General features: G+C 35.1%; 1 protein-coding gene across 8 annotated transcripts in view; it reads left to right on the forward strand.

The window, feature by feature from the left end:
* Nucleotides 1–24,611, forward strand: part of IMMP2L (inner mitochondrial membrane peptidase subunit 2) — a 462,993-nt gene that overhangs the window by 428,820 nt on the left and 9,562 nt on the right. The gene's annotated exons all lie outside the window — the stretch shown is intronic.

Raw genomic sequence — 24,611 nt, forward strand, 5'->3', positions numbered from 1 at the left:
GATCCTCTGCACTTAGGAGTCTGCATAGCTCAGGTAGTTAGGCATCTGCTTAGCTTTTGCTTCAAAAGCAAAGCGTAAAGTTTAACTTAAAAAGTATATCACCCAAATTTGAAAACTTCTATCAAGATTTTTATTTTAAAACAAATAAAAAAGAATCAATGCCAGATTCTTTATGAAGTACGTTCTGCAGTCTAGATGTATGCTTGAATTTGAAGATAGACAGTGGTTTTCTTAAAGTATGAACAGCTTTTTAAATAGTGTAAAGGATGGAAGTAATTGTTGTAAAGGGAATGAGAAATAAAGAAGAAAAGTGAAATAGAGCTTCCTCACAAGTAAGATTGAATTTTAACTGCTGTTATTTCAGATCTTGGAGGCCAACTAGAAAAAAAAACAGGTGTGTTCCTTTTTTTTTTCCCCTGATCATTGTTCTGGTAAACTTTATAGCTCCAGATTTGCACAGCTCACTCTGAAATTTGAGCCATAACACAACTGTTGTTCCTAATTGATTATTACCTATCAAAAATACAGGATATTTTTTTGTTGCAAATGATAAAATATAAAAGTAAAGAGCCTTGAAATATTTAAAACCAACAGTAGCCACCAGGTAAAGTATACTTTTATGTAGTCAGCTGTGGAAAACCTGAAAGAACTTTTTGTTACAGATTCAATATCTTACATAGTACAAGGACCAAGCTGCTCTATCTTTCTTCGTTTCACCTTTGAAAATGCAATCTTAATGGGAGGAAGGGATGAAAAGAATGAATTAAGTTGCAATTTGGGCTAATTGACCAATGTGAATATTAATGAAATACAATTTAATGGACCTTGCAAAAAGTAAATATAGGTTAGATCCACAGGGTAGGACAGTAATGCAATTTCAAAGATAATTTTCCTCTGTGAAAGATGTAAAAGTTTAAGACAGCCAATCAACTGAACATAATAATAAACTTATCATTTTGAAAGCCAAAGGATTTTCAAGTACCTTTTGAAAGGTTTATTTTCAATACCAAGTTCAATACTGTAGTGACTATGCCTACTTTAGAAAATAGTGTGGACCAACGGAAGGCAAACTGAACAATGAAACAGAAAACGGAAAACCTTGATGATTTGTTAACTCATGAGATGCACCATATTGCCAGGTTTAACTTTGAATTATTTATAGTTTGATGCCACAAGCCATTTGCAGCTGGATCACATCAGCTAAATCTTCCAGTTTAGTTTCATCTGAAAGTAATTGTATGATTTGTTTGCACATCTTCAGATGTGTGCAAAGAGATCCTGCAAGCAGAATATGTATGAATATATATTCACTAATATATGCGTGTACGCATGTTCACTATGTGTAGAACAAAGTAAAAGATAACCCACCTTTGTAAATAAATAAAATACTGTAAATAAAATGATTGGAGAACTACTTGGTGAAAAGTGAGTTGAATTGGTAACTTTCTTTTTAAGAAGAATTACGTTAATTTGGAATTTCTCAAGGAAAAAAAAAAAAAGAGTGGGCATAATTTGGGGCCTGTGAGTTTCCTTTCGTAGAATCATGGTATCATTAAGGTTGAAAATGACCAAGATCATCTAGTCCAAATGTCAGCCCATCTCCACTATGCTCACTAACCTTCTTAGTGGTAAATTAAGGAATTACTGTCGAATAACAAAATGTTAGCGTATGATTTCATTGAATGGCATAAATGCAGTAGGATTTTAATTAAGTATTTATGCGTTTTATTTAAATATTTTAAAATTATATATTATTTACAGATATTAGAAGAAAGGGTTTAACAGACATGACTTATGAGGATCAAGTGATTGAAAGCTAAAGTTGGGCCAGTTCAAACAAAAAAATATAGAAAATTAATAATGGCAAAAAGTAAAAACTTCCAGGTTGCCCATGGTATTGACTTCTTATCTATTGCAGTCTTAAAATCCATATTTTCCTTTAATAATAAAAATGTCTATAGCTTATTAATTTTTTATAAGTGGTTTCTGTGGAAAGTCATATCAGATCATCTTAGTGATCTTTAAAATCTTTGACTCTATTAAAGAGTATTAGATTGAGACCCTGGAGCGTGTTCAAAGAAGGGCAACAAAGCTGGTGAGGGGTCTGGAGCACAGGCCTTATGAGGAGTGGCTGAGGGAGCTGGGATTGTTCAGTCTGGAGAGGAGGAGGCTCAGGGGAGACCTTATTGCTCTCTATAACTACCTGAAGGGAGGTTGTAGCGAGCTGGGGGTCGGCCTCTTCTCTCGTGTAACTGGTGATAGGACTAGAAGGAATGGTTTCAAGCTGCGCCAGGGAAGATTCAGGCTGGATATTAGGAAATACTACTTCTCTGAAAGGGTGGTCAGGCACTGGAATGGGCTGCCCAGGGAGGTGGTGGAGTCCCCTTCCCTGGAGGTGTTCAAGGAACGTTTGGATGTAGTGTTGAGGGATATGGTTTAGCGAGAACCATTGGTGATAGGTGGATGGTTGGACTGGATGATCTTATAGGTCTTTCCCAACCTTAGTGATTCTGTGATTCTGTGATTCTGTGATTCTGTGATTTGTACACTTTCACTCATTAAGGTCACACAGTTTCTGTAATTTTCTTAGCGAAAAGAAGAGATCATTGGATCATTTAGGTACTGGAACAGGCTGCCCAGGGAGGTTGTGGATGCCCTGTCCCTGGAGGTGTTCAAAGCCAGATTGGATGGGGCCCTGGGCAGTCTGGTCTAGCATTAGGTGGAATGGTGGTGGCCCTGCATGTGGCAGGGGGGTTGGAGATTCATGATCCTTGAGGTCCCTTCCAACCCTGGCAATTCTGTGATTCTGTGATTCTGTGATTTAGTCAGCTTTCTAGAATGGTGAAGTCCATTGAATTCTGCCCGAGGATCTTTTTCGTGTCTCTCACACAGGCTATTACCTAGTTCAGAAATGCTTTTTAGAGAGAAGAAATGTTATTTCAAAATATAGAAGAACTGACGTATACACAATGCAGTCTGTAGTAATGTTACTTCTGTTTGTTGACCCAACAGCATTACGCAGTCTACGATTAAAACTGATTAAATACATAAAATTTTAAAAGATATTTAATTAGGATATTATATATATTTTTGGTTACTAGAGATTTTAAATCAATGCACTGAGGCCCTTCAATCTATCGCATTCAGAGTTGAGGGTGATATGGAAATGGCTAAAAAGCTCATTCACCGCAAGAGTTCAGAATAAGCTAAAATGGAAATCTAGTTATACACAGTACAGGAAGCTCTCGCTGCCTGTTACTTTTAGTATTTGTCTCAATAAGCTTAAAAGCTCCACAGACACAACTGCACGGACATAAGCAGTGTGCTCTGTGGAAATTTAGCTGGAGGACCTTCACAAGTAATGCAAATAAACTGCTGTGTGAGACTGTGCATCTTTCAAACTGTTTCTACTTCAAGCAGGCTAAAGCAAGAAAAATGTAATGTTCAGTTAGGTTGCTGCTTGTTCAACAGTCATATACTGCTGGGTCTGCATGGCAGAGATTTAGACACAAAGTCACTCAGTCACTTATTGCCAAGAGAGGACTGCATCTTCAGCACGCTTGTCCCTTTCATTTGTAAATAAATCAAATATTGGAATACAATTGGGGCTGGAATTTCTGTCATGTAAGTGAAGCTTCGTAACATAAGCAAGTTGTGTCTAATTCCCTCTATGGTCCGTGAATAGGAAGAGTCCTCTTGAAGGTGACTCATCCTGCTTGCCTTGGATGTATTTTGGAACTGTATTAATTGATTTCTGTCTTATACAACTAAGTGTTAGACACTTAGCCTAAATTTTTCACTCAGGCTATTCCAGTCAGTGTAAATAATACATCTAAGTGCATTTTTCCTAAAAGTCAAATGAACTGGCATAATGCATGAATTCCCCCTGCAGATGTGTGTAAATAGTTCTTTTTGTAATTCTTGTAATATGTACTCTGCAGAAGCAAGTGATATCAATCAATATTACTGATCAAAACAGCACTTTTTTAGTCCATGGTAAGGAAGAAGTGGTAGGTCTGTTCCACACAGGAGATTATGAGAGACAATGAGAGAGTCAGCGGGCAGTTACATGCTGCACAGAGAGGTTGTGAATGCCCCGTACCTACAAGTGTTCAAGGCCAGGTGTTCCATGCTTGTGCATCCTTGAAAAGCAATGTGGATTCAGATATCTCTCCTTTCTTATGTGGGATGTTATTTTAGATAAAAAATACAATGTACAGCAAACTTAAATCCTGTGAAATAGGAGCTTACTTTCAAAAGTATGGATCGTTCTAGGGGCAAGTGGACTTCAATTGGAAATATTAAATTATGTTGGCTCACAACATCAGAGGCAGATGTTGGTGGTATGACAGCAGAAGTTGAAACTTCCCACTAATACTGTATTATGTTTTGTTGCTGTATGACAACTGACAACAGAGGGGCAGTTTGACAAAATGATGTCTCGAGTGGAAGTGCATGTGAAGCAAAGGTATTTAACTGAATTCCTCCATGAGGAAAAAATTGCATCCATTGCCATTCATTAATCCTTGCTGAACATTTATGGAGACCAAAGAGTGGATGTGAGCACAGTGAGGTGGTAAGTGTTTTGTTTCAGCACTGGTGATAGCGGCAGTGGGACACTTCCGTTTATACAGATTTTTATGAGCTGAGCATGCAGACTCTTGTTCATTGCTGGTGAAAATGCAAAGGTACTGGTGGTAATTATGTTGAAAAATATTATTTTGTAGATGAGAATTTGTGCTATCTTACGGTGTCATTGTGTTCTTTGTTGCAGTTACCATGGAAATATTATTTTCAGAGCTACTTACTTCAAAGAAATATAAATAGATAAAACAAAATTTTAGACAAAATCTTTTAAATTTTAAATTTTACATAATAAAATTTTAAATAAAATGCAACTTAGTTATTTTAAAAAGAAAAAAAAAACTTTGATCACGTAATTATTCAGAATTTCTCCTTTAGATTCCTTCTTTTCTATTGTTCTTTGTTGGAAGCAAAACATTCTTTTCACATTGATATGCACAGAAACAGTCTTAATTGAGTAGCTCAATTGTGATCCAATTTGAACTCATAGCAATCTTACTTCTAGAGTATATGTAAGAGTATGTTTTTCTTATCATTATATAAAGCCATACCCATGGATCTGAAAAATATCGGACTCAAAGTGCTTTTGCTTTATATTTAAGGATAAAAAGTTGTTTACAGAATTGCTTTACTCACAAAATCTGAAAAATGTTTTTGAATTTTTTATACACAATGTTACACACAGAATGTTTCATTCAGTTTGTCAATTAGTTTTGAAAGAATGTATTTTTTCTAGAATTACATAGTAGTCTTCGTTTTATATTGCAAGAATAATATTTTATAAATCTGTGCCCAGTAGTATAGGCTTGATCATTCATCGTTTTGAATCATAATTATTCAGAAAACTCCACTGGCTTTCTGAGCACTGCAGAAGGCACACAAATGTTTCAGAAAGTGTTAAACCATGAAAAAAGTGCAACGCACATGTGATGAGTTATAAAAATCTTACTAAATCAAACCATTAAATATTCCTTCCTTTGGCTGTCTCATACTGTAAAAGACAGACAAGATAACTTATCTCTGAACATCTTGGTTTTCATGAGTTTGGAATAAGAGTTAAACATGTGCTAAAGTACTTTTGGCCTTATATTCTATTTGTAACATAGTAATATGATATCATTGGTCAAATGGTGAAATGGATGTATTTGACATTACACTGTATTAACAATACAATGTAATAAAAATTAAAATTAAGTATAAGGTTGTTAGAATTATGATAGTATGTATGGGATATCCTTATACTTGAATCTGTAATGAAATCCTTGCTACTTGAATCCTTCATATGCACTGAAGAAAAAAAAAAGAAAAAAAAAAGAATCCCTCATCTTCTGTTTTCACTGTTTACAGAAATACTTTCAGTAACTGTAATGAGTACCAGGACTACAGAAAACTTGATCAAAAATGGCAGTAGTGTATACTGGATGCCCTTCATTTATTCATTAGAGGAAACCCAATTTGTGAAGGCATATGTTCTGCAAACTGAGCCCACAACTGCTGGGAGCAATATATACTGCCCAAACCTGCCAGCATATCACAACAAAACTGTATATATCTCACTAACATGCTGATAAGAATACTAATAAACACAAAAGGGAGGCCAGAATTCTCACTGGCTGCTAAACTCCATTAATTCTATTGCAGATAGCTTTTCAGTCTTTTGTTGGGATAGAGTAAAAACCTACAACTGCCACATGTATGATACAGTTCTATCTGTAAATCAAATTTCTGTTTCTGAGGGTAGTTTGTATTCAAATGCTATACAGAGAGGTTTTAATGTGCAGTCATTTCTTAAATTTTTCATTGTTATGTCTTAATACATTGCTTACTTCACTGAAAATGGAAGTGCATCCACCAGTCATCAGAACTGTGTGAGGTTTTGTTAACTGATTGTTTTTGTTTGTTAACTGATTGCTTTTGTTTGTTTCTAGTATAGTTTTGGGGAAAAAGGTTGGGGTAATCTATTTATGTAAAATTTTAAATTTTAATGAAATATCTTAATCTACTCAATACAACTAATATTCAAAAACTACATTTGTAGGGTAATTTGACCATAGGCACTCAGCGTAACATTCAGTATAGAACAGGGATATTATTAACAGCTAGGATTATCAATATTAATGTGAAAAATATATTAATATTTTACCCAAATATTTCTGTTCATTTATGATGGCAAAACAAATTGAGGTTTGTGTCTTGTTTCATAGTCACAGTTCAGGCAGGAGTGGATCTTGCCATGGCAGATTCCAAAGGCAGATGATAACATTGGTATTTAGGTCAGCATTAGTTGTTACAGAAAAATTGGTTTGAAAGTAAAAAGATGAGTAGTTTTTGAGATGATACATAATGGTTCCGAATTTTTCATTTGCCCACCTTGGTCTGCTGATGCTAAAGGGATTACTTTACTCCAATGGGTGACATATACTGGAGAAGATACTATAGAAGATCTATAAATTATTATAAATTATCTTTAGTACAGACTGTGAATCAGTGCTGGACACAATGAAAAACAAACAATTTGGAAACTAAATAGTGAGATAAATTATCAATTTTAAGGTACCAATGTCTGTCTTCATCTTTGTCTTTGCAAACTACTTCAAATTCTGGAAACCTTAAAATAAATGTTAGAGCAGCCCTCAGATGACCTCCTTGATGATATTCACAGCATGCTTCCTTGATATAAAGTTCCAGTTGACAATACTGTGAATAGAGAAATATAGCTGTAGATTCTGTGTGATTCACGTATTACCTTGAAAATGTGCTCACATTTGATTCTAGAAGTAGACATTTATATATAATGAGGTAGACCCTAGAAGGCAGCAAATCAGATGAGTTTCCTAAGCGTTTGAGAAGAAGGGTTTACACTTTAAAATTCAACAGACTTTGTGACAAGCAAGGGAAAATCTCCAGACTGTTTCAACATTGAGCATTTTGTTACCACTTGGCTGAGTGGGAGTTGAATAATGGGTTGGAGACGATGAACATGATGTGGTGCAAAAAGCAGAAACCTCCAGTTAAAATTCCGAGTGGCCTGTCTGGCCTGGAAGCTGTTTGAAGAGTTAAGGTAGACTGCTTGCTCCCAGAGTTGTTGCTATGATTGTGGGCTATTAAGCCCTCTTCATATACCACCTTGGCATAAACAGAAAAAGAGAGAAAAAAAATAAAAGCTGTTGTAGCTCTCATTAGGAATGACAGATGTGAGGGAATTTGATTAAGGGATGCACACATTTTTGGAAAATAAGCAGAGTAGTTTCCTATATTAAGGAGAACCCTCTTGAAGGGAAGGTTGCTTTTGCCTGCCTTTCATTTCTTTTAATGCTATTGCTGTATGAAATACAGAACTTATCCTTAAAAGGGCTTTGCATTTACTTAATTCAAATGAGTTTTCACTGTTTTCTCCTACATTTTAGTTTATACTTCTGCTTGTGATTTGTGGGTAGTGAAAGTGTTTAAACTGTTGTGTCCTGGCCCTGTGATTCTCTAAGCAGGAGAATAACTGTTACTGTGGGAAGCCCTGCTAACATTAATGCAGATCAACACAAATTGCACTGCTGTCTCCTGATCTTAGTTTAAAAATGATAAATTCTTCCTTTCATTTCTTTGTCTCTTTTTCCCCTCAGCTAGTAATTTTGTTGGGAAAATGGAATTACCATTTAGTGGATAAATAACAAGCACAAAATATTTTGCTCAAGGTACGGATTATAAAAAGGATCCATAAGGCAGAAATTAAGTGACCTTGAGGTATCCAAAACTCAAATTTTGATGTAAAAAAAATGGCTAGGGCCTACCTAAGACTGAAGGTGATGAAGCTTTTGGTGAGTCAACCCTTCCAACACCAAAAGTCTCTAGTCTCCTGCAGTGCCATATATGATTACTCTGCTGCAGGAAGTTCAGAGCTGCCACTCAACTCAGGTCTTCTTCAGATTCAGAAAATGAATCTGGGCAGTACTCTTATCACGTACAGGCCTACACCATCTTTAAAAAGATGAGCTCCACTTTCCTCTTCTCTTTGTAGAGATCTTTATTTATGACATCAAATATTTAAGATGTTTCCTGTACACTAGGTCTCTAAGAATCACAGGGGTACAGGAGTTTCTGGGCTTAGCATTTGCTCTTGGCTATCTTTATTTGATGCCCACTCTAAGGAGGGAATCTGACCCTTTGAAATGTCCGCAAGATTATTTTCTTAATAACATGTCTGATAAAATCCTCCAGTTCAACTGGGAATTATATATATGTGCAATAGGATGGTTGAACGCATTTCTTATGTATGCAAAAGCCCTTCAGGAATTCGTGCCAGTTTGGGAATTTTAAAGATTAGAGGAGTGGGAGGTCATTATGAAAGCACTGAGCAATTGATTTTGCTGATATCTCATATCAGAAGAGACTAATTTGAAGCCAGTTTTTTCTACATGGCAGTACAAGAGTTGGAGTAATTTGTGCTAAGTAAAGGCCAACTAGAGTTGAAGCTGAGGGGCTTCAAATACTTAAGAAAGTGCAGAAGCTGTTGCTAAGATGCAATTTGATCAAAATGACTCGGCAGCATGAAAAAAAGCAAACTCATATGAGGCCTTGTTCTCACATTTTATATTCCTTAAATACATAATGTCAATTGCTTTACCCCTTGTAAAATTGTCTGGTGCCATACAAGTTAGCTAGAGTCTTTATTTGGTCACAGTCCAGTCAAAATGATTGCCTTCTTTGAACTCCTGACAAAACTCTGGCCTCACTGAAATTGCTCAGTTCTTTCCACAGACAACACTGCAAACAGGATTCACATTTTTGTGCTTTTAATAAAGTAGTCTGAAAAGGTGTGTCATCAGTTTGTTGTATGAGAAAGATCTGATTATATATTATTCATATATATTTATATGAAATATAAATCTTCTGTACTCTTAATTCTATAATTATATAATCTACTAAAATTAGATATCTAGTTCCAGTAATCTATGTAGACTGCTCCAAGAGTAATGTCTTCCATTTATTTCCATGGAAACTACAACAGTTAGAAAGAGCACAATAACACTATTTGATAGAGCAAATTCTCAGCTACAAAGCACTATTTTGTCACCATTAACTATGTATTTTCACCACTGAAGGATCAAGAGCCTTTAATGTGTGCTGCACTTGGAAAAATCTGCATGGTCATCCAGAATGCAGCTGGTCTTTCGCATCGCTGTCAGCTGCTTTCAGAGTAGACCTCATATATGTCTTTTTTGTTTTTTTCCTGGATGTTTCATCTTTTTATTCAAGATCTCTTAATCTTACTCGAGTATTAAATTTGAGAAAGGACAGAGCTTAGTCGGGAAGGGATGGATGAGCCTAATATGAAACATCTCACAGATGGGTCATATGTTCATATCTGTTGTAGATCATGAGGATGGTTTAAGTTCTTTTAATGTTGCAGAGTAAAAAGTGAAATTACCAGTCACTTGCATTTGCCCATGCATATTTTTTTACATGACAACTTACTGATTTTTTTTTTCTTTTTTTTTTTTTTTGTTAAAATACCTATTCATATATATGGCCTGTACTTTGGAAATGGGTCAGGATCAAAACTTCTAATTTTCTTTCTGTTGTCTGTGTTCTGTCTCATCCCAGATTTGATTTGCATGTTGAGCCTCAAGCCTGAAATAATTTCAGGTTTCAGTGTTGAGATTTCTGAGTTTTTTAATGCTGAGAATTTTCTTGTTTTGTTTGCACAGCCTCAGTTAAAATAACCCTTTTGCACTGTTATAGAAGAGTTGGTGAAATAATCCAACTGAGACGTCAGTTCCCTAATGCTCTGAGATAGTTTTTCTTGACAAACATGCTCTTGCAAACGGTTCTCATAAGCTGAATATGTTGATGTTCTGCTCAATGCACACAGATCAGTAGACAGCAGCTGTAACTGTGCCTTCATTTTTTTTTTTTTTTAGAAGTGTGAAGAATATGTGTGTTATAGAGGGAAATATGCCTGAGAATCATAACTGTCATTTTAGATCTTACATCACCCTCAGAGTCTTAAAGTGGTCCCTGCAAAGTCAGGATACTGAAAACTCTTATTTTAGGGGCATATCTGTGCTTCCGTAATTAAAAGCCTACCAAACTTATTCAGAATGACTGTTTGTGAAAAGATGGAATTTGGATATCCAGAAATGTTTCTGAGCTGAAATGTGACAGATAATCTTATTCCAGAAACTATTTAATCTAAAATTGAATTGAATGTATTTTTGTAAAGTTTTGATGCGGGAGTTTAGATTGCATTTCTGTGTTGCTAGAAACCAGATTGCAAAAAAATGCTATGGATATTTTCCACACAGTGTTATCCCTCCTTTTTGGCCACACTATCTCATAACTGCCTATCATGTAATAATATATATAAAAGTGTATAAAAGTAATGTAGGCTTTAATACCCAATGTTATACTGCAAATTCTTGCAAAACAGAGTTGCTAAGAGAAATAACACTTCAGGGGTCTTGCAGCTTAGCATGATCCTTTGATTTCTTTCTGATTATACTTATCCAACTTAAAGCCTATTAATCGTGTTTTAGGTAGTAGAGAAGAATTAAATACATTACAGTAGCACAGAGCACACAGTGCAGTAAAATGCACAGTAAATATGCTTATTCTCTAATACTTATGATTAACGGAGTAAAAGGAATTGAGATTAAAGTTCAGGAAATCAACACATTATAGCACGAAATGAAATTGTATGAAAAACCATCACAAAGAAAAGAAAGAGGAATAAATGAACTTTACCCAAAATAAGAAAAAGAAAAGAAATTCAGTGTACAGATTGCCTGCCTGATTTTGCATTGACTAAATCCTGTCTGCACCATATAGGAATAAGAGTGTAATGGTGTTTATTTAAGCTATAGACTTACAGGACTCAATTTGGAAGACAGCAGTAAAGGGGTTTGCTTATATAGAATTTTTTTTAGACTTTTATATATTTTTATTGCAGTCAAATATTTATCAGCAGTGATATACATAGGTTGCTCCAAAAGTAATGCCTTCTATTTGTTTCCATGGAAAATGCAACAGATACAAAGAGCACAATAACACAATATGATAGAGCAAATTCTCAGCTTCAAAGCACAGCATAGTCACCACCGTCTATGCATTTTCACCAGCAGTGAGCAAGAGCCTGCATACCACACTAGTAGAAACCTGCTGTCACCACTGGAGAATCATAGAATCATAGAATCACCAAGGTTGGAAAAGACCCACAGGATCACCCCGTCCAACCATCCATCGATCACCAATAGCTCTTACTAAACCGTGTCCCTTACCACAACATCCAAACTGTCCTTGAACACCTCCAGGGGCAGCCCATTCCAGTGCCTGGCCACTCTTTCAGAGAAGTAGTATTTCCAGGCAGATATAGATACTTCCAGCCAGCTTGGTGTCATTTGCAGACTTACTGAGGGTGCACTCAGTGCCCTCATCCAGGTCATCAGTAAGGATATTGAAGAGGACAGGCCCCAGCACCGGCCCCTGGGGAACACCACACGTGACCGATCGCCAGCTGGATTTAACTCCATTCACTACCACTCTCTGGGCCCGATCTTCCAGCCAATTCCTTACCCAGCCAAGAGTGTACCTGTCCAAGCCATGGGCTGCCAGCAGGAGAATACTGTGGGAGACAGTGTCAAAGGCTTTGCTGAAGTCTAGGTAGACTACCTCAACAGCCTTGTTGTCCTTGTATGTCCTTGTATATACAAATGTCACAATTGTATGTACCGACCAGTAGAACTGTTCCTTTATTAAGAACATTGACATAATCCAGGAGATATTGCAGTAGCTTGCATTGCCATACAGTGCAGATTAGATTAAACCATTCTGGTGCTGAGCCCATTGCAGTCTCAAGATTGCTCAATAAGGTAGTGGGAAGCTTTATGACTGTGTTTATGGTGCTAAAGATGTCTTTGTGTCTAATAATGGAGTTGTCTGTCTAGCTTTTATTTATTTAAACCAAGCATTTCAGGTTTATAGGCAGATGGCAAAATCATCAATGAACTGCAGCAGTTGTGAGGAGAGTAGGGAGAGGTGGCAGCTAAAATTGCTGCATCTCAAGACTATTGTGGGGTTTATGAGTGCAACCTACATTTTTAACTGCACTGATAGATAAACAAGATCCCAAGAAGAAATCAGAATGAAAATAACAAGTGATTACTTCACACTACTTTACTTAATCTGCTGCATGAGGATCATGTATAGTCTATGCACACTTTAGCACCTGTATGATCTTCAAGAATTAGCCTACACACAATAAATTTCAGTAGCCAGATAAGAAAAAAAAAAAGTAGCTGAAGATTACCTGGAAAATTATCAGCTTTAGGGAAAATTGACAAAAAACTACTAAAAGTACCAGAACCTGCACAGGTTTGAGGCTATGTATATTTAAATAAAGAGTTTAACAATTTCTGTACTGAATATCAGTATACACCAAGCTATAATATTTGCTGCAAAAACAGCAGTTCCAATTTATCCATTACTGGTTATGTTGTCCCTTGTAAGCACAGTAAATGTTTAGGAACAGTATGTTGTTTCTGTTTTTTTCCAACGTTATGTCTTGATATCTTTTCTGCATTTGCATAGCAATGTGTAGGAATGCCTGGACCTCTCACTGTAATCACCTGCCTGGAGAATTGGCTAGAAGGATCTGAAGGTATTCTCAAAGGCTAACTTTAGAGTATTCTCTTTAGGATGCATCTAGAATCTGTGGAAAAAAGGAGATGTGTGAAGGAATTCTGTAGACAATGATTTAGGCAAAGTCCTAAACTGAGTACTCTTCCTCTGTTTGCAGTAAAGAAAGTCAAGACAAACTACTTAGTGCCTTGAGTTATCCCCTGTATTTGTTTTTGTCAAAATACAAGACTGTGTTTCTGAATGCTTTAATTGGATTTGGGTTCCTGTGTCAGTTTGCACTGCTTGTGCTTTGCCACAATGCTGCTAAAATGAACTATCAAATATTCAATTTAGTAAATTAATATTCTATGAGCCACTGTGAAAATAACTCTACTTCTGGATTCTGCTCATTGACCTAATATAATCCTAACTATACGCATGTTGCCAATTGTCTTCATTTTGTATAATTTTTATTTTGTTGTGTGCTTTTGAACTGATCCTCCTTTCCAGTATTTGCAGAATTTATTCCCAAATTGAACAGGGAAGGGGGATTGCTTACACACAGAAGGATTTCAAGGTTCTTTTCCTTGAGGCATAAATGGTAATGACTTGAAATGGCTTTTTAGAAGTAATTTTATTTATTCACTTCGTACTGTGGGGAATGAAACAAATAAATGAAGAAAGGAAAGTATTCGCCCTGCCATGGCCATGAATTGCGCATTGTTTAAAATAATTTGAGTTGTCAAAGGCAGAAGATTGTATACGGTTACCTGAGAATTACCTTCTTTCATGTATTGCTTCATACTTTTCATATTATGCTCTTCTTTTTCTTTTTTTTTTTTTTTTCTGGCTCTGATTTGTCCTTTTCAGTATTTCAGGCAAAGAAGTTCTGTACTTTAAAGATGCATTTTAGAGGTCACTACGTGAGGAAAATTGGACAATATCATTTTCTCATTTTCTTGCTGTCTTTGATTATCTGGTTGTATTTATATTGGCTTTTTCCTGTCTATAAAATATCCCAAGATACCTTATTAAATCCTGCATTGGCTATCATCAGCAGCTACATTAGCCACTTGAGAGTGATGTTATTTCATCTTGACCACTTGGTTGCAAAATCCAAGTTCAGTTGTTGACTGGACCTCTCTCAGTAACATGAGAGACTCCTAGATGTGGCAGACTTACTGAATAGATTCGTAGAAATTTTTTATTTCTAATTTTCTTTTTACTTTTTTTTTTTTTTTTTTACATACCATTAGTATTTGCATAGTCAGAAAATGAATAATGAATATCTTGAATACTTTTTCTGCAAACTGTATTGAACTTTGATCCTACCATATTAGGCATATTACAGCTGGCTTCATAGCAGTCGGATGATAATCAGTTGTGTATAAATTAGCAATTCTGTTGTCACAGTGTCAGCGTTACATTGCTATTTAAAGTAGCTTTGCTTTGACAAAGGAAAGGATTTTGCTTGCAGTTTGGAGGGGGCTGCGAAAAGTGCTTTTGACTTTGAATGATAGTTTAAAATCAAAAAGAAAATAAGGCTTGTATGCTACTGTTCATAATACAGCGCATGTCATAGTACTTTGTGACTCATCTAGTACAATAGCTACTCTTTCTTACCTTCAGATATATTCAGGTGAGATGTAGCATTTTAAATGTTTGTAAGAAAAGATTTCTAATGGAACCTTTTTTTCACATAGATCTTCATCATCATTGTACTAGAAAAGTGTTGAATCTAGCAAATCTACTAGAACAGTGTTTATTTTTAAACTTTTAAGTCAGTTTGAAAGGGCGCATAGTTCAGTGACTCAGATAAAACCAATAGATGAGATAAAAGGAGAGTACAGTTAGTTTCATTTTGAACCTAGCTTAAGGATTCCACTGAAACTGAAAAAAGAATGTTTGCTTAGTCCAGAAAGACACAAAAGTTTCCAAGGTTATATGTAGGTCACTCGGGACTCGTTTTTATTTCCATGGAAACTACAACTGATACAAAAAGTACAATAACACTATTTGTTAGAGCAAATTCTCCGCTACAAAACACTCTTTTTTGACATACCAGCAGTAGCAGAATCTCTTGGATGAGCTGATTGAGACACCCTACATTTCGTGGTGTGACAGCAGAGCATGGCTGTTCGGAATGTGGCTTGTCTTTCATGTTGCTGCCACCACCATTGAAATGCACCACCCACCAGCTCACTGTGCTCGCATTCACTCTTTGGACTCTGTGAATGTTCAGTTAGCATCAATGAATGTCTATCGGGGCAATTTTTACCTCCTGGTCATAGAAACCTTATCATACTGTCTTGCTCCAATTAGCTGTAGAAGTCTCAATTATTGGTCTGTTTAACCATTTTATTTATTTTATTTTATTTTATTTTATTTTATTTTATTTTATTTTATTTTATTTTATTTTATTTTCCCAGAAATAGTGTTCTGATGCTTTTAACATGGCTTAATATCTCTTTCTCAAGGCTTCTTTCTGGAGATATTTTTCTTGTTGAGCTTTGTTTTTTTTTTTCCCTTTGGCAAGTCTGTGGTGATACCAAGTGACTACTGATTGGATAATTCAGTTTTCCTTACTTCAGTCTGCTTTTAAGGAGAGTACTGACTTCCAAAATAATATACACAGACACTGTGGATTCTTCTATAATTCATGGAATGGTATAAAGTGCAAGAAGAGTATATCAAGGACACTTCATTTCAGAGAAAATATTCATGCACTACCTGCAGAAACAGAGTTCCAGCATAAATCTTTAAATATAACCACTTGTTTTCTTTCAGTTTTTCCTTTTTTTTTTTTTCTATTTCAACCTGAAACCAGAACCATCCAACTCACTTTAGCCTACAGATAGTGTGAAAAATGTAAAATCATATTAGCATAATATAGCTATCCACAGCAGTTATATTTATAAATGACTGAAGTATTATATGCCAATTAAGCCTTAGTAAAACTAGGCCCCACTGGAGAAATAATTATATTGAAAGTAAGAAACCAGGAAATTGAGTGATTTTATAATGCATCTAAAAATGAAGTAAAGGTATGTCTTTATTATCTATGCATTAAAAATAAAATAAAATAATTAAAAAATCATCCATTTATATTGCATCATTTCTGTGTGATGAAATATTACTATCTACGTAACCTGGCATATAAAATTTGCAGGATACACAGAGCTGACTAAAACTGTCTGAAGCCCAAACTTCCCATTGTGCACCATCTTCTGATATTTTCCAGCAATTATTTCTGCATCTCACGATTGCATCTGTGGTAGTGAATCCTCAGTATATTTTTTATTCTTCACTGGCTGCAGATTGCTCAGGCTTCACACAAAAAGATCCAATCTTAAAGTACTTTTAGATGAAGTTCTTTTCAGTGCGAGTAGTATAGAGTGACTGACTCATTTCAGATGTGGTCCCATAGAGAAAACACGACATACCTACTTCCCTGAAAGTGCAATATAAAAAAGAAACCCTGGGAAAGTTGTTGTTTGTTTGTTTTTTTAATAAAAAAACATTTGGAGTGATTTAATAGTAGACAGGAAGTCTTTCTTTTTAATGCATTCTGTTTTACCTCTAAAAGCTTTTAACCCAGCTTTGCATCAGTGATTTTTTTTTTTTTCATGGCAGTGTATTGCTATGGTTAGAACAGAGGCAGTATACAACAATGCTTTTGTGATAGCTGAGATGAGTTGATTTCTACTCCTGAGCTTAGCAGCTTCCTGAGCAAAGCATTTTGAAGCAACAAAACTAGATACAACAAATGTGCTATTTAGACAGGTTCTGCTACGTTTTATCTAACCACCCCAAGGGATTTCAGCTTTACTATTCTCATATACCCTCACTCCCAGATCTGTCTGGTAATAGAATAGTATTTAACAAATTGCATTTCGGTACTGATTCTACTCAAGGTCACCAAGATTTCTAACGCTGTAACCTATCCTACGTGCAATAATCTACCTACAGATATTACTATTCTCCTTTAGCACTGCAGTGTAAAAAGGAAGACTTCTGACATAGCTTTCTGGGGGGAAAAAAAGCACAAAACAGCAATAAAAAAAAAGGCCAACAAACAAAACGCTTTCCAAAAAACACTCCAATTATTCATGAGTCTGGGAAAAAGCAGTATCAACTATTGCATCCTGGTCCCAGGCTAGTGAAAACTGAAAGGAGCTTGTCTGTTGTCCTCTCTAAATATAGTATCAAGTTATTTAGGACTTTAATTTAATGTGAAATGAGGTTTACCATTTATTTTGAGCATGTCTTTTGAACAGATGGATTTTAATGGAGAATATTACATGATTTTAAAAGCAATAAAGAAGCCCAGATTCTTTTAATCTAATTGTAAGCCTTGAACAGAGGCACTCAAATTAATAGGACAGTTGCCTAGCTTCTGTCTATAGTTAATGGAGGGAAATGGGAAGGACTTGTACTGCTTACTGCAAGTCTGCCACTACTTATCTGTAGAGCTTAGCATGTTTTTCAGTTTAGCCTACTGAATAAGGTGGGAGAATACAAGCTTTCTGATTTTCTCACAGGATTTCAAGAGCAAACAGAGAGAAGATCTAGTAAAATAATTCATTTGGTCTTCTTTTTATGCAAATTCTGATCACTAGATATTTTCTTCAACTTGGTTTTCTAACTGTAATTTCCTAAGTTTAATATGTATTTTAAAGTTATCTAAATAATCCTCTTATTTTTATCAGAGATCAATGCTCTATTACATTGCTGTTTTAGACATCAGAGAACTTGAATGCAACGTATTTAAATTACAAGTTATATCAATCTATTTCTTATGTCTTCTTGACACAGTGTTAGTTTGAGGCTATCAAAAACCCTGGAGTATTTGCTTTATTAGACCTCCAGCATGCAAATTCTTGGGTCAGAAAGATGTGCATGTAGATATGCCTTTACTCTGCAGAAAGCAAGGTCATAGCAAGAATTCCAGATAGACAGAAATTGCTTGAAGTTCTCTGATTATTTCCAAGGAATCTTTTCTATGTAAAACCAAGTATGTTTGAAATAGGAAAAAAAAAAATACAGACACGTAAGCCAAGGATAGTAGTAATAAAATTTGTCTTAGAATCTCTGTCTTCATCCACCCAAGGAGCTCATAATAGGGCATGCATATATGATTTCTTTTGTGGGTATTTTTCCATCTGCTTCAGTAGACATTAGATCATACCAATCGGGTTAAAACCAGTGTCCACTGAAACAAATTCAATTATATATGAAATTATATCCATTAAATCCAATAAGCTCTGTGTCAGACTTATTGTAAATTTTACAGTAGTCTGCACTGTATTCTAATAGCTGTCTGAGTCTAATGCCTGTGAGGCAATTGGCTTCTCACTACTCATATCTTGTGTTATGAAAATGGACAGGAGGTTCAGAAATTTCGGAGGGAATGAGCATTCCTCCTTGTTTGCATAGGGCTTTGTTCTGGTTGACAAACAAGTTCTCCAAATAAGTCCCTCAGGTTAGTTTATCAATGCTTGTTAGTGCTGGAAGGAACCTTAAGCAGCATCACATTTCCATAGTAGAACTCAAAAAATTTTAGGGGGATTTTTATTTATTTATATTTTTTTTGCTTGGAAGACCAAGTATTCCTCTAAATATTTTTGTCCTATTTGTTTCCCCTGTGACTAGTAGTACTTTCCATTAGCGCTTCAGTAGGTAGCGTAAGAGACAGTCTATATACCAGTGATATTCATAAATCTTACCTATTTGCTGCAAGCTTTCATGTTTTCCAGAAAAGTCATGACAAGCTGTAATATTATTGCGTATTATGCTTATTAGAAATAATAGCCCTCATCAAAAGCAAAATGCAGCACAATACTAGACTCTCATCTACTTTTGTCAGTGTAATAACACTGTTAAGCTTTGCTGCTCACATTCCTCTATATATTAACAGTTGAAACCAGTAAGACTCAAGGGAAGTTTGACACATTCATTTTTCACAATCTTCCATATATCCATTTTTTGTTTTGTTGCTGTTGTTTGTTTGTTTGCTTGCTTTTTTAACCCCCCATTTTACTAAGAAAATGAAATAAATCTTAGGATCACTAGTTTACAGGAACAGTCCTCATGGATTTACTGCAACTGGCTTTCAAATAATCAGTTTGAAGAAGAGTTCCAGACTGCAGTCAATGTTAAAATTACATTTCAAACTAAGGCATTAAGAAATTCACAGCTGAGGATGACTTTTTAAATGCAACTATTTTATATATATAATAATTTATAATTATTATTATATTATAATTATATATATATATATAATTACCTATTATAATTTATAATATTATTATATTATAATTTATAATTATTTAGAAAGTATTGAACAATATGTTATTGGTTCTGAGTAGCTTTGTTTCCTCTAGGAAACATCAATGGCAAAAATACCCTTAAGAATTATAATTACAATCAAAAAGTTATTAAAAAAAACTGCCACATCTTCATTTTTATATTTATGTCACTGACCTCGTTTTTTTAACAAAGATACTTTTGCTTTTATTTTGACGTTTATTGTCAATTTGTTTTATTGTTTTCTAATTTAATTTCTTTAGATAAGAAAATAAATATTTTTACAGAAAGTATTTCTGATATTTTTGTAAGTGAGCGTATTTTTCAACAGTCTTCAGCTCTAGTGGCTTAATTGTCAAAAATAGAGGACACTTTACATTTTTGAATATATTTTTTATACTTTTAATTTTTTCCTTCCTTCCTTCCTTCCTTCCTTCCTTCCTTCCTTCCTTCCTTCCTTCCTTCCTTCCTTCCTTCCTTCCTTCCTTCCTTCCTTCCTTCGTTTTTTAATATATATAGATCTCTGATGTAGTATTTTATACTACACTTTGAAGGCTGAGGAGTTTGCAGAACTGTTACTGCAGTCCTCATCATACTCTTAAAATAGCAAAGCAAAACAAAAAGTCACACCCAAGCTTTCCCTATGGGTGAGATGTCACGAGGAACTTATTGACTCCTGACTGATGCAATTTGACACACTCCAAATTCAAAAAGGATTTTACACAGAAATGTCACAACTCATCATGTTAGTGTCTCTGTCAAATACAGAGAAATTAAGGCTTCATGAGCATCTTTGTTACCTTTTCTGTTTCAGTTTATGGATTTATGGCTGTTATGTTGTAATAGTTGTGCTGTCTCATTCTGGAGAAGCTGAGGGACACAAATTGAGTAATTCACAGTTTTCTAGTGTAGAAGTGGATGATGTCAGTGTGCTATGATACAGGAAGGAAAAGTAAGCAAAAATTATACTTGTGATGGCAGAAATTTAAGCTTTTTTCAAGACAATAATGAAAGTACAACTATTCAGTAATCAACTGGACCCATGTATCATGCGTAAAATAATCTGACAGCCTGTCATGTGAACACTGTTTCTGATATGGCTTTAGGATCCAATCACAACTTATTTATAAGCTATCATTTTAAATTACTTACTAATAGTTGTAATGAGCATATTTCAGAATTCTGATATTTTAAAACCCTTTCAAAAAACCTTATTAAATAGAGATTAATTTTGGCATGGTACTCAGTAAAAAGTCTTAAATGATAATAATCAAATAGACTCAACCTTGTTTGTGTAACAGCAGCAAATTCAGTGGATGTATTTTGGTATACCAGATTCTTAGTAGCATCACATCCACAGTAGTAAACTAAAGGAATATTCTGTGTTTTGTACTACTATGAATGAGAATGTGTAATGTACTGAAGAGTGGTAAGTCATAACTGAATTTATTTTGATTCTCATTGGTTAGGAGTGATGCTGGTTTTTAAGAGATAGTCTCTATTTCTGCATGCATTTATTTATTTCTATGTAAACTACAACAGATGCATAAAGCTCAATAGCAGTATTACATAGAGCAAATTCTCAGCTACAAAACTGTTTTTCAACATAGTCACTACCAGTAGCTATGCATTTTCACTGGCAATGAACAAGAGCCTGCATGTGCTCTTCTAAAAATCTACATGGCATTCCAGAATGTGGCTTGTCTTTCATGTTGCTGTCACCACAGCTGAAATGCACCACCTCACTGTGCTCACATCCACTTTTTGGTCTCCATAAGTGTTCAAGAAGCATTATTGAATGACAGTGGGTGCCATTTTTTTTTTCTTCAATTCAGTAACACACTTTTGCTTCATATATACTTCAGTGTCAGCCACCATTTTGTCAGACTGTTCCTCTGCTGCCGTCTGTCACATGGCAGCAAAATAGAATGTCATTGTGAAGGTTCAACTTCTACTGCCATACTACCAACAACTGCCTCTGACACTGTGGGCCAACAAAATAAAATAGAAGGCATTAGTTTCAGAGAAGGCTTTGTATTAGTATTTATTGAGAACCTTTTTCAGTTGTCAATAATGCTCACTGAATTTGTATCTTTACTGAAGTCTGGAAAGGAAGTCTGATTTCAGGGTGTGAGTTGTTCAAGCAACTCAGCATCTATTCAAAGTTTTTGTCCTATCTTTTTTTTTTTTCCCCTTTTTTTTCTAAATCTCTTGAGATTCTGGCCTTGCATTTCTTTGCTTTGGATAGAAAACACACTTTTCTAGAGGTGTATGTTATTATCAATAGATACTAACTTCCATCTTCTTACTTGCTGCATCATGTTTCAATATCATGATTTTGATTCATTATGTGTATTTGATTCACGGTTAAAGTCCTCATGTCCACAATTGTACAATGTGGCAGCTTCCAGTTTAAGATTGATTCACTTTTCAAATGGGTAAATGGTGCATACCACCAGATGGTAAGACTTCTGAAGACAAAGCAGCTTTAGCTTTTCTCCTGTCAGTGTGTGACTCTAGAAGACATGGGGACTTAGATGACTATAGGAAATTTACAGTAATGCATGCAGGCATGTCTTCTCAAGGTTTAGTGGTGGTTTATTCTTTTGTTTTGCTTTTATCTTCAAGAAAAAAAAAAAAAAGAAAAGATTTGGAGTCATTGAACAAGAAAATGCTCAAATTTTCATTTTGAAAACAAGAATGCACAGCCCTTACTATGCTCAGATTAAGCTGTGCAATAGTGAGAGAACAAAGATTCTTGAGATATGTTGCCAGATCTCCACTGCAAAGCAATTGTAAATGCCTTAATTCCATAGACTTTATACATAGCTGATAGTAAAGCAAGATAGAAGATGAACAATTTATAATGACCTCAGAATCATACTCCATTTAAAATATGGATCACTTTATTCTTCACTTACTTCGAGTGTTTTAATCCTGTAGCAGAAAAATCAACTCATTAAACATACAGAACTATATTTTTCCAAAGCAGACTGATGATCAAGTTATGCTGTCTGCACATGTCACTACTGTCTCCTCAGCTAATGTCAGAGACAGTTTTGGATCTCCGGGCATTATAGCAGTGGTGATGGATATGCAGCCTGCTGCTGGCCTAAAATGTGATTGCTGTCCCCCAAAACACTGAGGTACAAAATAAATGTTGTATTTGCAACATTTCTTGAATCTATTGTGTAACAAAGGTAAGTGCTTAAAAAGAATTTTAATTTTGTTGATTTTCTTTCTGGAAGTGGAAGGGCTCTACTCTGAATTAATTTTGATGGTGTTAAGTTTTAAAATGTAGATCATTTAGCTCCTAAGTGTGCTAATCATTTTCCCATACTGATGATCTATCCATCCCATGTGCTTATACATAGCTAAAATAACTTATTAGCTGCATATACTCTGAAAAAATAATGCAGTTGAAAGAGTTAATAAATCTGGATCATCAGCTCTATGGAAATTATACTCATTTTATTATTTTATTTTACTTAATTTTAATAGCGTGCTCAAGTGTTTTACTTGAATATTTAAAGTTCAGCACATGCTTTGCTGAACTATGGCTTGATTATTACTATGAGAGAATATTTTATTAAATATTCAGGAAACTGAATTCATTAGTCTTCCACTACTTTCTCTCTCATGCTGTATAGCTTAAGAAAAATTCTTAATATCTCCTTGAGATAAATATAGCTCTTGATGGTGAAGTAGTGAATTAAGTCTAGCTATTGTCTTTGTCTAACCAGGAAGGTAATTTCTTATTTTGAAAGAAAGTCTGTCTTAGTTATTTAGTATATAGTATCCTGTCATGTTACTGAAGTGTATATTAAAGAAAGCTGGAGAGCAAGGGAAAAACAGAAAAAAAACCCACAAAATTGTATATGTTCCAGGAATAATTCCAAAGACCTTGAAGAGAGTGATTGGGACTATCTACTAACTGCTTTTCATACGTTCTAGTGAACCTCAGACATTTATGTGCTTTTTCAGGTTTTCAGGAATCCTGTGCCACTCTACAAGAGGACATGCAGTTACTAGTAGAGGTTTCCTAGGACATCCCAATGGCAGAATGTACCTCTCTTTAGGCCAGTGAACTGGATTCTAATGTAATGGCCAGGCAGTTCATACATGGCCTCCTTCTCTCCCTCCTGATTTTTTATGAAATCCCCACAGTGATGAGGATCTGCATCATCCTGACTGCTGGTCTCCTACTTCTCCACTGGGAGTGGGCAATTGGATCTTCTGGGTGGTAAAGCTGCCCATGGCAGAGATGGTGAAACTAGATGATCCCATCGAACCCAAGCCATTCTATGATTCTGTGATTCCCCTGTATCAGTCAGCTCTGCCTGGCCACCTGATACATGTCAGGCCTGGTGATATGATCCACCATAGTGAATTCTCTAAAGTTTCCTTCTCCATAAGCACACAGGAAGTCTGTTAGCTCAGTTAGGATTTTTTCTGTACAGAATTAAACAATCATCTAATGTGAGATTCAGCTTCGTAGATTTAGGCTTGCAAAGGAGAACTGCAACAGCATCTAAATTAGGATCTGAATGTTAATATACTTTTGATTTATTTTTGTGAAGCTTTTTTTTCTTAGCTGAACCTGTTATGCCATTATCTTAAGCTGATCAGGAGTGAACTAAAAAAAAAAAAAAAAAAAAACCAAAACTGAATATGAAGCAGATGTTATGTAGGATGTGGAAATGATATTCATAATTAATAGAGTCAATTATTTAATCACAATTTCTCTTAAAAAGTGAAAGGATAGCTATGTAATCGTGATTATACCTAGAAGCAATCTATTTTGACAAATATTACAGTATAATAAGACATAGAAAATTTCCAAATAAAGTACAAGTTGGTTTTAGTACATTTAATCTCTTCTCTGTAAGTTCAAAGAAAATGCAGAATAAATCAGATAAAGACAAGAGAGGGATTATTTAAGCACTGTTAAATTCATAGCTATTATTAAAGCTATAAGAGGGAGAAAAATCTTTGTGTATATTTAAGTATTTAGGTGTGTGGTTTTTCTTCCAGTAAATTAGCTCAGGGGATTGTGTATATACAATTATCTTGATGAAACTTACCGTTTTAGATGAGCTTTAGCCATCCTC

Source organism: Phasianus colchicus, chromosome 1, assembly GCF_987193195.1.
Source record: "Phasianus colchicus chromosome 1, bPhaCol1.hap1.1, whole genome shotgun sequence".
Lineage (NCBI taxonomy): Eukaryota > Metazoa > Chordata > Aves > Galliformes > Phasianidae > Phasianus > Phasianus colchicus.